Consider the following 14,994-nt stretch of genomic DNA (forward strand, 5'->3'; position numbering starts at 1 on the left):
TGAAATGGACCCTGATCCTGAGGAAGACTGAAGGCAGGAGAAATGGATGACAGAGGAGAGATGGTTGGATGGCATTATCAATTCAACTCAAATGGACGTGAGTTTGAGCAAGCTCCGGGAGTTGGTGGTGGACAGGGAAGCCTGGCATGCAGCAATCCATTGGGTCACAAAGAGTTGGACACAACTGAACGACTGAACTGAACTTGTGATACGGACACCGGGTAAGAAGAAAATCTTCTTTCCCCATTCAGCCTTCTCTAACACCATCCAGGCTGGCAGGAGAGGGTTTTTTTCATTTTAGTCTAGTAAGGGTTTGTCTAGGCTCACATTGATAGCATTGAGAGAGGGGCTGCACATTTTTCTGTGGCCTTTGAATAAGGTAGGGCAATAATCGTTTAAGTATTTTCTTTCTAGAGATACCAAGGGAACATTTCATGCAAAGATGGGCTGGATAAAGGACAGACATGGTATGGACCTAACAGAAGCAGAAGATATTAAAGAAGAGGTGGCAAGAATACACAGAAGAACTGTAAAAAAAAAGAGCTTCATGACCCAGATAATCATGATGGTGTGATCACTCACCTAGAGCCAGACATCCTGGAATGTGAAGTCAAGTGGGCCTTAGAAAGCATCACTACGAACAAAGCTAGTGGAGGTGATGGAAGTCCAGTTGAGCTCTTTCAAATCCTGAAAGATGATTCTGTGAAAGTGTTGCAGTCACTATGCCAGCAAATTTGGAAAACTCAGCAGTGGCCACAGGACTGGAAAGGTCAATTTTCATTCCAATCCCAAAGAAAGGCAATGCCAAAGAATGCTCAAACTACCGCACAATTGCACTCATCTCACATGCTAGTAAAGTAATGCTTAAAATTCTCCAAGCTAGGCTTCAGCAGTACATGAACCGTGAACTTCCAGATGTTCAAGCTGATTTTAGAAAAGGCAGAGGAACAAGAGATCAAATTGCCAACATCCACTAGATCATGGAAAAAGCAAGAAAGTTCAAGAAAAATATCTACTTCTGCTTTATTGACTATGCCAAAGCCTTTGACTGTGTGGATCACAATAAACTGTGGAAAATTCTGAAAGAGATGGGAATACCAGACCACCTGACCTGCCTCTTGAGAAACCTATATGCAGTTCAGGAAGCAACAGTTAGAACTGGACATGGGGCCACAGACTGGTTCCAAATAGGAAAAGGAGTACATCAAGTCTGTATATTGTCACCGTGCTTATTTAACATATATGCAGAGTACCTCACGAGAAACGCTGGCTGGAGGAAGCACAAGCTGGAATCAAGATTGCCAGGAGAAATATCAATAACTTCAGATATACAGATGACACCACCCTTATGGCAGAAAGTGAAGAGGAACTAAAAAGCCTGTTGATGAAAGTGAAAGAGGAGAGTGAAAAAGTGGCTTAAAGCTCAACATTCATAAAACGAAGATCATGGCATTTGGTCCCATCACTTCATGGGAAATAGATGGGGAAACAGTGGAAACAGTGTCAGACTTTATTTTTATAGGCTCCAAAATCACTGCAGATGGTGACTGCAGCCAAGAAATTAAAAGACGCTTACTCCTTGGAAGGAAAGTTATGACCAACCTAGATAGCATATTAAAAAGCAGAGACATTGCTTTCCCAACAAAGGTCTGTCTAGACAAGGCTATGGTTTTTCCAGTGGTCATGTATGGATGTGAGAGTTGGAATTTGAAGAAAGCTGAGTGCTGAAGAATTGATGCTTTTGAACTGTGGTGTTGGAGAAGACTCTTGCAAGTCCCTTGGATTGCAAGGAGATCCAACCAGTCCATCCTAAAGGAGACCAGTCCTGTGTGTTCACTGGAAGGACTGATGCTGAGGCTAAAACTCAATACTTTGGCCACCTCATGCAAAGAGCTGACTCATTGGAAAAGACTCTGATGCTGGGAGGGATTGGGGGCAGGAGAAGGGGATGACAGAGGATGAGATGGCTAGGTGGAATCGCCAACTCGATGCACATGAGTTTGGATGAACTCCGGGAGTTGGTTATAGACAGGGAGGCCTGGTGTGCTGCAGTTCATGGGGTCGCAAAGAGTCTGACACAACTGAGCGACTGAACTGAACTGATTTTCTTTCTTGCTGCTGCTGCTAAGTCACTTCAGTCGTGTCCGACTCTGTGCGACCCCACAGACAGCAGCCCACCAGGTTCTTCCGTCCCTGGGATTCTCCAGGCAAGAACACTGGAGTGGGTTGTCATTTCCTCTCCAATGCATGAAAGTGAAAAGTGAAAGTGACTAGGCTAACCCTTTTTGGCTTTTGGCTGGAGAGAACAGGCATTTCTTGGGGGTTTTTTGTCCCCACTCATTGGAATTTCTGGGTCGCTGTCTTCCAGCACTCCAACCTGTGATGTTAGACCAAAAGGAAACTGAAAGAATGGCAGCTCCTTTCCCTGGAGTCTCCTAGTCGGTGTACCTTCTTTCCTGCTTTCAGAGTCTACTTACATTGTTATATACATGTAATGTTTAGGTTCTTTAGCTATATTTAGCAGGAGGACAGGTAAAAATTGCATCTATATCTTGAAGTGGAAGTCCCCACTTTGTGTGGTTTTTACTTCATCTAAATTTGCTGGGGCTGTCTATATTGCCCAGTGTGTTGTCTAAAGTCTTCATGATTTTTCCATGGCTATATGGTAAATCGCTTCAGTCATGTCCAACTCTTTGAGATCCTATGGACTGTAGTCCACCAGGCTTCTCTGTCCATGGGCTTTCCCAGGCAAGAATACTGGAGTGGGTCACCATGCCCTCCTCCAAGAGATCTTTCCAACTCAGGGATCAAATCTGCGTCTCTTACATCTCCTAAACTGGCAGGTGGGTTCTTTACCACAAGCACCAGCTGGGAAGTCCATAACTTAAGTGGAGTGTGTATTCTTTTATTGTTAGCTGGAGTCCATTCATATTAATTAAGACAATTTCACTTGTAGTTTTGTTTAGATCTATAGTCTTACAAAACATTAGCTAATGATGTGACACTCAGACTCTTTCAATCAAAAATAGGGCTTCTAACAACCTAAATGAACATCAAAAATAAACGGATAAAGATGATATGGTGCCATATGTACTATGGAATATTACTCAGCCATAAAAAAGAATGAAATAATGCCATTAGCAACAACATGGATAGACCTAGAAATCATCATATGAAGTCAGACAGAGAAAAATATATATTACTTATTTGTGGAATCTAAAAACAAGGATACGAATGAACTTGTTTACAAAACAGAAACAGACAAGATATAGAAAACAATCTTATGGTTACTAAAGGGGAAAGGCAGGGGTGGGAAGGGATAAAGTAGAAGTCTGGGGATTAATAGATACATGCTACTACATAAAATATTTATATATATATATATATAAAATAACTAAACTAGGATCTACTATATAGCACAGGAAGCTATATTCAATGTCTTATAATAAATTATAGTGGAAAACAATCTGAAAAATAATAAATATATGTATGCACATGTATGTATAACTGAATCACTTCGCTGTATACCTGAAACTAACACAACACTGAAAATCAACCATATTTAAAAAAAAATTGAAAAAAAAGCAGGGTTTCCAAGAATTTTAAGGGTCTTGTCCCTTAAGAATGGATTATGGTAGAGAAGTTTTTATCCAGAAGACAAGTGGATATGCCTTTTGTCTACTGCAGTGAACGCCATTAATCTTCATAGGAGATGCATAAAAAACCTTTAAGAGAATCATATAAGCAGTGTCATAGATATTCCAGCTCAGAAAAAAGGGGACAAAAATATTACAAAAAAAGAAAAAAAACCTGTGGAACTCCAAACTTTTACAAGCCAGAAATAGGTTGAGGAATCTACTTAACTGAAATCCTGTGCTGCCTTTCATGGCCAAGGCAGGGTGATTCAAAGTTAAACAGGAGGGAAGGTGACAGGGCAAATCTTTGAGAGAATGACACAACATAAATTGATGAGAATGAAATGGGCCCAAGATGGCAAAAAAGTCAAGTTCAAATAGACCTTGATCCTCAGTATGAGTTCACTGTAACATGTCAACAATATAAATGACACATCCATAAGCACCATGACAGTTCCAAGGCTGACCATCAAAGACCAAAAAGTGGGGGTGGTCCAATTCTTAGAAATCTCCACTCCTTCCCCAAAATGGTTGGAATAACCCTCCCACTTATTAGCCTATGAAATTACGCAGCCCATAAAAGCTAACAAAACCACATTTCCAGGTTGCACTCACCTTCTAAGATGACCCATATTCTGTGGAGTGTGTTTCTCTCTAAAGTAAACCCACTGTTTACCTATCACTTTGTCTTTCACTGAATTCTTTCTGCATTGAGACATCAAGAGCCTGAGCTTCATTAGGTCATGAAACTAGGTCTGTGATCTCACTTGAAAGACCATGTGTTTTGGTTGGGTTTGAGGCCCAGCAATGTGGGTTAGAGTTTCAAACTGGATTTTTGCTCGATAGGAATCCCATCCATGTGGGTTCAAGTCCCAAGCAGGGTTTTGGCCAGGTTTGAATCCCAGCCTTGTGGATTCAAATCTCCATCTGAAAAAAAATGGTTTCAAGACAGCAAAGTGTAATCTACCAAGTAGCACCAAGAACTCTGAGAGTGGAGTAAAGGCCTGGAGAATCATTTCTAGCAAGCAATCGGGATTTCTTGAATTTACCTTTTTTTTTTTTTTTTTTTTATCTTTATCAGAATTACTATGATTCTGTGATTCTTTTGTGCTTCTTATTTTCTCTTTCCTGGGGCAGGAATGTCTTTAGTGGTCATCCTCTGCCTTAGGCATCCTTGTATGTTGGGTGTGGAGGAGCAGCTCCACAGGCCTGCAAGTTCAAAGTAACTTGACTCTAGGTATAGCAAGTAAAAAATTGCATGCAAGAAAACTCATCTATTCCCAGACTTGATTTAGAGGAGCTAACACTAGAGGTCATCTAATGCTGTGATGGAATGAGACTTAGGCTTCCCTGATTGCTCACTTGGTAAAGAATCCGCCTGCAATGCAGGAGACCCCAGTTTGATCTCTGGGTCTCAAAGATCCACTAGAGAAGGGATAGGCTATCCACTCCAGTATTCCTGGGCTTCCCTCGTGGCTCAGCCTGCAATGTGGGAAAACTGGGTTTGATCCCTGGGTTGGGAGGATCCCCTGGAGAAGGGAAAGGCTACCCACTGCAGTATTCTGGCCTAGAGAATTCCATATAGTCCATGGGGTCTCAAAGAGTTGGACACAATTGAGCGACTTAGAGATAGAGAAAGAGAGGAAGAATAGGAGGGTGTGAATGTATTTTGCAAACAGTGGGGTGGGGGGAGGAGTTGAACCATTTGAGCTGGAGGGTAAACTCTCATAACCAACATGCCCGATGACTACCAAACTGTGATCTATTTCTCTCCTTCCTCTCCCTACCCACTCGCCCTTCTCTCGACTCTCCCTTTTCCTCTCTCCTTCTCCCTCAGATCCTATTCTATGGAAGAAGCTTTGTTATGAGCAGCCTTCATAAGAGTCCCATAAGGTAAGAAAATGAATCCTCCTGCCAATGACCAGGTAAGTGAGTTTGGAGGAGGCTCTTTCAGATCCTTCAGAGAGGCTGCCACCTCAGTTAACAGTTCAACTGTAGGCTCGTGAGAGAAGCTGAGCCAGAATGACTCAGCTAACCTGGTCCTAGATTCCCAAATCTAAGAAATTGAAATAAAAAATCTTGTTGTTTGCACCAGCCAAATTTTAGGTAATGTGTTACACAGCAATAAGTAGATAATACTCCAAACTTTCTCAATTTACATAACCAGAATAGTTTGCAAAGAAGGCATGAATTTTATCCACATATTTATTTCAACGATATTATTCTTACAAATGCATTAAAAATTTGAATCGGTCTCACCAACTGTTACTACATATATAAGTATGGTTGCTTCCTGAGCAAAAGGCAAGTTTTTCCTCATGTGGTGGCATGATTCTTTGGGTAGGACATGTGATTACAGCAAAATTCTTGGTAGTATTATAATTTATGTGCCAAACTTTGCTGTGCTTCTCATTGGCCTTTGGGGGAACTGGTGACTGACTAGAGAGAGGAGATGTTCTCTCAATTCACTGTTGCCATGAAACATGGGTTTTGTCTTACTATCTTATACTGCTGCACATTAACTCTCAACTGTCATGCTAAGCTCCGTAGAAATCAGGTACCCTTATATGCAGTCACTCGTCTGCTTTTGTTGACAAGTAATAATTTGGGTTTGTGTAAGATGACCCATTCAAAGCAGCCCTCATAGGATAACAAGGTGATTTAAATGGGGTTTGTTTGAAACAAATCCTTGGTTTCTAATCAGTATGCAGTTTGGTATGACATGGTTTACAGCATTTCTTACTTTTATCCTCCATCACTTTTTTTTTTTCCTTGTTTGCAATCATAACAAGTACTATAGCATATTGTAGAGTTTATAAATAATTCTGGTCTCTTTATAGGGTTTAAGGAAAAGCTGTTTTCCCCCCTACTTTTGCTTTACAAAAGTAGAGATTGTTACCGTTATGCCTCATGCACTTTGATTAAAACTTTAAAGCCTAAACTAAGTCATCTTTCTGGCAGATATTTCAACAAACTCTTTTAATGTTCAACTTGGCAGCATATGTTTTATGGCCATACACTGCCCTCTATAAAGATGTGGTGATTATGTGTCTAGGGACAGAGGAATGGAAACCCTCTCTGTAAGCCATATACACCGAAAAAATATATCATTAATTGAGCATTCTACCACCTATTTAAGAAAAAATATAGACTGTCAGATATTCAATGTTTTTTGTTCCTATTTACGCTTTTTGTCCTGTACCTTTAATAGAACTATTTCATCTTCTGCTTTGTGTCTTTCTCCAAATCTGTCTTTTGTGCCATTTATATTCAGAATAGATATGAAATGAACTTATAAATCACTTATTATTTTTTTGCTGGGTATCTTTCTGAGATGTTATATATTAGCTTATCATACACTAAAAGGCTTATACAATCATAGAAAAAGAAAAACCTGTTCAGTTGAGATTTCAGAAAGCAACAGGAAGAGTTCTTCTAGATATCAGAAACATAAAACAAGGTGCTTGATTATATTTACATATGTAATTATACAACTATTACAATATTTTCAAATTTTAGTATTACCTAAATAACTTTATACCACCAAGATGAACATCTTTCTCTATTTCTTCTTGACTCCTGAGCTGTCTCGGGAAACAGCCATCTCTATTTCTATTGCATATAGTGTTCAATACAGAAACTTGTCAGGTGGATGTCAAAAAACTTGGAGCATTCTGAGATGGTACAGATTTGCTCTTCCATTCAAAGTAATACTGTGAAATGACAGAAGCAGAGGGAGATAAGGCTCCTCCTGGTCAGAGTAGTTTCAAGGTAATGTTGACAGCTTTCATGCCATACTTTTCCACCTCTGATTCTCTTCCAGATATTTCCCAAATCAGATAGAAATGGCCATGAAAAAGCACATATTAATAATCAAACTATACCATGCTGCTAAGTCACTTCAGTCGTGTCCGACTCTGTGTGACCCCATAGATGGCAGCCCATCAGGTTCCCCTGTCCCTGGGATTCTCCAGGCAAGAACACCAGAGTGGGTTGCCATTTCCTTCTCCAATGCATGAAAGTGAAAAGTGAAAGTGAAAGTGAAGTCGTGTCCGACTCTTCGCTACTCCATGGACTGCAGCCTACCAGGCTCCTCCGTCCATGGGCTTTTCCAGGCAAGAGTACTGGAGTGGGGTGCCATCACCTTCTACAAACTATACCATAAGGAATTATAAATAAGTCCACAAATCTGATCCAAATCTATTCTTCATGTTCTGAATACAATCTAATAATACATTTAGTGTACTGTACATGTTTAAAAAACCCATAGTAATGTTAATAAAAGGAAAATAATTTCTAATACCAAGAAAAAGCATTTTTAATATATATGCTTGCTCTCACGTCTTATCAAATTATCTGTAGTAAAGGATCAGTGATTTTTAGTTTATTTTTAATTTTCAATTCATTGTATATGTATTTTAGTAAGAATATAATTTTAAAACAATTAATTGTAACACAAAATACAAGGAAAATGCAGAAAATACAAAATTTTAGATCAGGCAGATATCAAGGTAATATCCAATATAAAGTTTCTAAACACTGTCTCTCAATTTCTGTAAGTTGCAACCTCTTAAAGAACTGGTGGAGTGGCACTGGTACACAGGAGACACTTTGAACAGTGGGGCTATAACTGATCTAAAAGGATGACCCAAGGCAGTCCTAGGGCAGGTGATAAGGTGCAGACAATACCTATCTCTTCTCCAGGATCTACTTTTGCCATGGATTTTTCTATGAAAAGAAAAGTTACTTCTACTTAGATTTTGTTTCAGATAAATGGAATTGCCTTCCATTATTCATTTGAAATAAATGTTTAATGATAAGCTACATTTTTTAAAAATGGGAAGAGCAGAGTAAAAAGACCCTGAGGTCACCTCCTCTCACAAGTACACCAAAATAACAACTGTCTGCAGAACAACCATTAATGCAAATGACTGAAACCTAACACAAACGATCTTCTACAACAAAAGACACCAAGAAGGAACCACAGTGAGACAGGTAGGAGAGGTAGACTTGCCATATATCAAATCATATACCCCCACCCCGAGCCCAGGTCTCTGACCCACAGACTGGAGAGTAATTCTATTGCAGAGATTCTCCCATAGGAGTGAGAGTTCTGAGCCCCATGTTAGGCTCCTCAGTCTGGAACAGTGTTCAGCACCAGGAAGATGAGACCTCAAAGCATTTGGCTTCAAAGGACAGTGGGGCATAAATATAGGAGCCCCACAGGACTGGGGGAAATACAGATTTCATTCTTAAATGGTGCACACAAAGTTTCACATGCAGTGAGACCCAAGGTAAAAGCAGTAATTTGACAGTAGGTGCCTGGGCCAGACCTACGGCTGTGGCTTAGCCTGGGGATATAAAGATTGGTGGCCGACATTCTGGGGAACATTCAGTCTGGTGAACACTGCTGCTGCTGGAGACTATCTGGAACTGCCCCAAAGCCTGCAGGCACCAGTGCTAGGACATTTCAGGCTAAACGACTGGGCAGGGACCCAGTATAACCCATCAATAAACAGGCTGCCGAAGGGCCACAAGACAACCTAGACTCAGCTCCACCAACCAGGGGGCAGGTACCAGCTCCCCCCACCAGGAAGCCTGCAAAAGCCTCTAGACCAGCCTCACCCAGCAGGGGGCAGACACCAGATGCAAGAAGACTCTAGACCGTATCCTGGGAGAAGCTGGGCCCTGGTCTTGCACACTAACAGGCCAACTCAACCTTTGGGAAACCATGGACCCAATACCCAACTGTGTCAGCCTCCTACCACCAACAATCTAAAATGAGATCTAGGATTCCTGTACCCTACATCCAGACTCCAGGAACCAGTATCACCTGTGAGCATAATCGACACTGAGCTTAGGATCTGGCTTCACCTATCATTGGATGGACAACAGACCCAGAGTCCTCAAGACCCTGACTCCACTCAGCAGGGAGCTAGCACTAGCCCCAGGACCCACCAGGGTTCCATAATCAGTGCCTCCTGACTAGACTTCCTTTAACAGCAACCAGCAGCGTCCATACAAGACCTGGTAACCAACAAGACTAAGGGCAAACTACAGGACTGCCCACATAGTCATCCACCATAACAGAAAGACCCACAGAGCCCTCTTAGAGAGAAGTCCTAGAACATACAGCTTGGGTGATGAGAGGGGAATGTACTGCTGGGACACACAGGATTCTTGCTATAGATACAGTTCTCCAAGATAGAGAAATGTAACTAACCTACCACATACAGAAAAATACGAATAACAGTTTCAAGAAAATGAGGTGGAAGAGGAACATGTTCCAGAGTAAGGAGCAAATTAATGCCCCATAAGAACGAAGCGAAGTGGAGACAGGCAAAATATCCAAGAAGAAAATCAGGATAGTGATCATAAAGAGGATCAAAGAACTTGGGAGGAGAATAGATGCACAGGGCAAGATATAGAAAAGATCACCAGTAAAGGCAAATATAAAGGTAACAAACCATCCACACAGGAGGATAGAAGGGAATTTAAAAGAGAAAAGCAGTAAAATCATCTATATCAACAATAAGCAGTTAAGGGGTACATAAAACAATTACATGTAAAATAAACTGTCAAACACTTTTTTGTAGCCATAGAGGGAGAAGACCACAAATACAGAGTTTTAAAATTCATGTGAAATTAAAATTTTATATATATATTTATATATTCATATTCCCTGGTAGCTCAGTGGTGAAGAACCTGCCTGCCAATGCCCAAGACATGAGCCCAATCCCTGGGTAAGTAAGACTCCCTGGAGAAGGAAACGGCAACACACTCCAGGATTCTTGGCTGGGAAATTCCACAGACAGAAGGAGCATGGCAGGTTATAGTCCAAGGAGTTACAAAAGAGACAAACAGAATTTAGCAACTGAACAACACAAACGCATATGTATATATACATGGAAAACTCAGCAGTGGCCACAGGACTGGAAGAGGTCAGTTTTCATTCCAGTCCCAAAGAAAGGCAATGTCAAAGAATGCTCAGACTACCACACAATTGCACTCATCTCACACACTAGTAAAGTAATCCTCAAAATTCTCCAAGCCAGGCTTCAGCAGTACATGAACCATGAACTTCCAGATGTTCCAGCTGATTTTAGAAAAGGCAGAGGAACCAGAGATCAAATTGGCAACATCCACTGGATTATCGAAAAAGCAAGAGACTTCCAGAAAAACATCTATTTCTGCTTTATTGACTATGCCAAAGCCTTTGACTGTGTGGATCACAATAAACTGTGGAAAATTCTTCAAGAGATGGGAATACCAGACCACCTGACCTGCCTCTTGAGAAATCTGTATGCATGTCAGGAAGCAACAGTTAGAACTGGATATGGAACACAGACCGGTCCCAAATAGGAAAAGGAGTATGTCAAGGCAATATATTGTCACCCTGCTTATTTAACTTATATGCAGAGTACATCATGAGAAATGCTGGGCTGGATGAAGCACAAGATGAAATCAAGATTGCTGGGAGAAATATCAATAACCTCAGATATGCACATGACACTACCCTTATGGCAGAAAGTGAAGAGGAACTAAAAAGCCTCTTGATGAAAGTGAGAGAGGAGAGTGAAAAAGTTGGCTTAAAGCTCAACGTTCGGAAAACTAAGATCATGGCATCCAGCCCATCACTTCATGGAAAATAAATGGGGAAACAATGGAAACAGTGGGTGAATTTTTATTTTGAGGGGGCTCCAAAATCACTGCAGATGGTGACTGCAGCCATGAAATTAAAAGATGCTTACTCCTTGGAAGGAAAGCTATGACCAAAACAGACAGCATATTAAAAAGCAGAGACATTACTTTGCCAGCAAAGGTCCATCTAGTCAAGGCTATGGTTTTTCCAGTAGTCATGTATGGATGTGAGAGTTGGACTATAAAGAAATCTGAGTGCCGAAGAATTGATGCTTTTGAACTGTGGTGTTGGAGAAGACTCTTGAGGGTCCCTTTGACTGCAAGGAGATCCAACCAGTCCATCCTAAAGGAGATCAGTCCTGGGTGTTCATTGGAAGGACTGATGTTGAAGCTGAAACTCCAGTACTTTGGCCACCTGATGTGAAGAGTTGACTCATTTGAAAAGACCCTGATGGTGGGAGGGATTGGGGGCAGGAGGAGAAGGGGACGACAGAGGATGAGATGGCTGGATGGCATCACTGACTCAATGGACGTGAGTCTGAGTGAACTCCAGGAGTTGGTAATGGACAGGGAGTCGGACATGACTGATTGACTGAACTGAACTGAACATATATGTACATACATATATACATATATGTGTGTGTGTGTGTATATATATATGTGTGTGTGTGTGTGTATATGTGTGTGTGTATATATATATGTATGTGTGTTATATATATATATATTTTGTATAGCAGACTGTATATTTTAGTCTGCTATTATAGTTTGCTGTATCGTCTGCTATTCAAAAACATCAAGGTAACAACACATCTAAAATCTATAATAGATACATACAAAAAAGAATCTACAAAACACTAAAAATTCATAAAATAAGAGGACAAAAGAAAAAAGCCTTTAAAAACAATTAACAAAATGGAAATTAAAATATATATATCAATAATTACCTTAAATTGAAACAAACTAAATGCTCCAAACAAAAGACAGAGACTTTCAGAATGCATTAAAAAAAAAAAAAAGCAAGACCCAAATATATGCTGCCTACAAGGAACTCACTAAAGTTTTAAGATCTAAACTCACTTTAGATCTCTAAAGACACATACAGTGTCTTTAGAAAGTGTCGTTGAAAGTGAGAGGATGGAAAAAGGTATTCCAAACATAGGGGAAAAAAATGCTGGAGTAGCAATACTTATATGAGACAAAACAGCCTTTAAAATAAAGACTATTTCAAAAGAAAAAGGACACTACATACGATCATGGGCATCAATCCAAGAAAAAGATATAACAATTGTAAATATATATGCACCCAACACAGGAGCTCCTCAATATATAAGGCAAACATTAACAGACATAAAAGGAGAAACTTACAAAAACACAGTAATAATGGGGACTTTAACAGCCCATTTATCTCAATGGACAGACTGAGCAACTAAGCACACAGAGCACTTCATCCAAAAGCAACAGAAAACACATTCTTTTCACGTGCACATGGAATGGTCTCCAAAACACATTATGTGCTAAGCCACAAAGCAAGCCTCAGGAAATTTAAGGAAAGTGATGTCATATCAAACATCTTTTCTGACAACAATGCTATGAAATCAGCAAATACAAGAAATACACTGCAAAAAGCACAAACACATGGAGACTAAACAATACGCTACTAAACAACAAATGGATCACTGGAGGAAATAAAAAATACCCACAGACAAATGAAAATGAAAACATGACAATCCAAAACCTATGGGATGCAGGAAAAGCAGCTCTACATGGGAATTTCATAGTGATACATGATTACTTCAGGAAACAGGAAAAATCTCAACCAACCAACCTAAATTTATACCTAAAGCAACTAGAGAAAGAAGAGCAAAGCGAAAAATTAGTAGAAGGAAAGAAATCATAAATATCTGAGCAGAAATAGATGAAATAGAGGCTAAAAAAAATAGAAAAGATCAATGAATCTAAAAGCTGGTTCTTTGAGAAGATAAATCTAAAATGATTAGCAAGACTCACAACCAAACAAGGGAAAGGGCCCAAACCAATAAAATCAAAAATGAAAAAGAGGACAAAATCAAAACCATGTAAAGGATCATAAAAGACTACCATGAACAACTACAATGCCAATAAAATGGACAACCTAGAGGAAAATCTAAGAAAGAAGCAATCTCCCAAGACTAAACAAAGAAGAAATAAACTATGTACAGAACAATTACCAATACTAAAATTGAATCGATAATTTAAAACTTCCAACAAAAAGAATTTCGGAACCAGACAACTTCAAGAGGAATCCTGCCAAATCTTTACATAAGAGTTAACATGCACTTTTCTGAAACTACTAGAAAAAACCACAGTGGAAGAAATATGTAAAAATCATTCTATAGGCCAGCATCACCCTGATACCAAAAGCAGGCAAAGATATATTTAGAACACACATATAAAACTTACAGACCAGTATCATTGATGATGACAGATGCAAAAGTTACCAAAAAATACTAGCAAACTGAATCCAACAATACATTAGAAAGATCAACACCAAGACCAACTGAGATTTATTTCAGGAATGCAGGGATATTTCAGTATCTGCAAATCCATCAGTTGAAACATCACATTAACAAACTAAAGAATAAAAACTGTATGATCATCTCAATAGGTGCAGAAGAAGCTTCTGTTAAAACTTAACATCCATTTATGAATAATAAAATAAAGAATCTCCAGAAAATGGACAGAGAGGGAACACACCCTAACATAATAAAGGCCATATGACAAACTAATAGGTAACATCATACTCAACAGCAAACAATGGAAAGCACTCCCTCTCAGATCAGGAACAAACATGCCCACTCTTGCCACTTTTACTGAACACAGTTTTAGAGGTCCTAGTCACAGAAATCAGTGGAGAAAAAGAAATAAAAGGAATCCACACTGGAAAAGAAGTAAAAATGTCACTGTTTACAGGTAAAATGATACTATACAAAGAAAATCCTAAAGATGCTACAAGAAAACTACTGGAACACATAAATAATTTAGGTAAAGTTACAGGATAGAAAATTAATATTGCTGTATTTATATACACTAACAATGAAAAACCAGAAAGAGAAATTAAGAAAAAGGTCTGAATCACCAGCACATCAAAAGGAATAAAATACCTAGGAATAAATCTACTTAATGAGGCAAAACATCTGTACTTTGAAAACTATAAGATGCTGATGAAAGAAATTGAAGATGACACAGACATAAAAATATAACATGTTCTTAGATTGGAAAAATCAATATTATTAAAAATGTCCATAATACCCCAGGCAATTACAGATTCAGTATAATCTCTAAGAAATTACCAATGGCATTTTTCACAGAACTATAACAAAAAATTTAAAACTTGTAAGAAAACACAGGAAACACCAAATATTCTTCTTGAGAAAGAACAGAGTTGGAGGATAATGTTTCTTGACTTCAGACTATACTACAAAGCTACAATCATCCATACAGTATAGTACTGGCATAAACAGAGATATATAGATCAGTGAAATAGGATATAAAGCCAAGAAATAAACTCAGGCACATATGATCAATTAATCTATGAAAAAGGAGGCAAGAATATACAATAGACAGTCTCTTCAATAAGTGGTGCTAGGAAAACTGGACAGCAACAAGCAAAAGAATGAAATTAAGATATTATTTAACACCATATTAAAAAATAATTCAAAATGTATTAAAAATTAAATGA

This window comes from Bubalus kerabau, chromosome 1 (genome assembly GCF_029407905.1).
Source record: "Bubalus kerabau isolate K-KA32 ecotype Philippines breed swamp buffalo chromosome 1, PCC_UOA_SB_1v2, whole genome shotgun sequence".
Classification (NCBI taxonomy): Eukaryota; Metazoa; Chordata; class Mammalia; order Artiodactyla; family Bovidae; genus Bubalus; species Bubalus kerabau.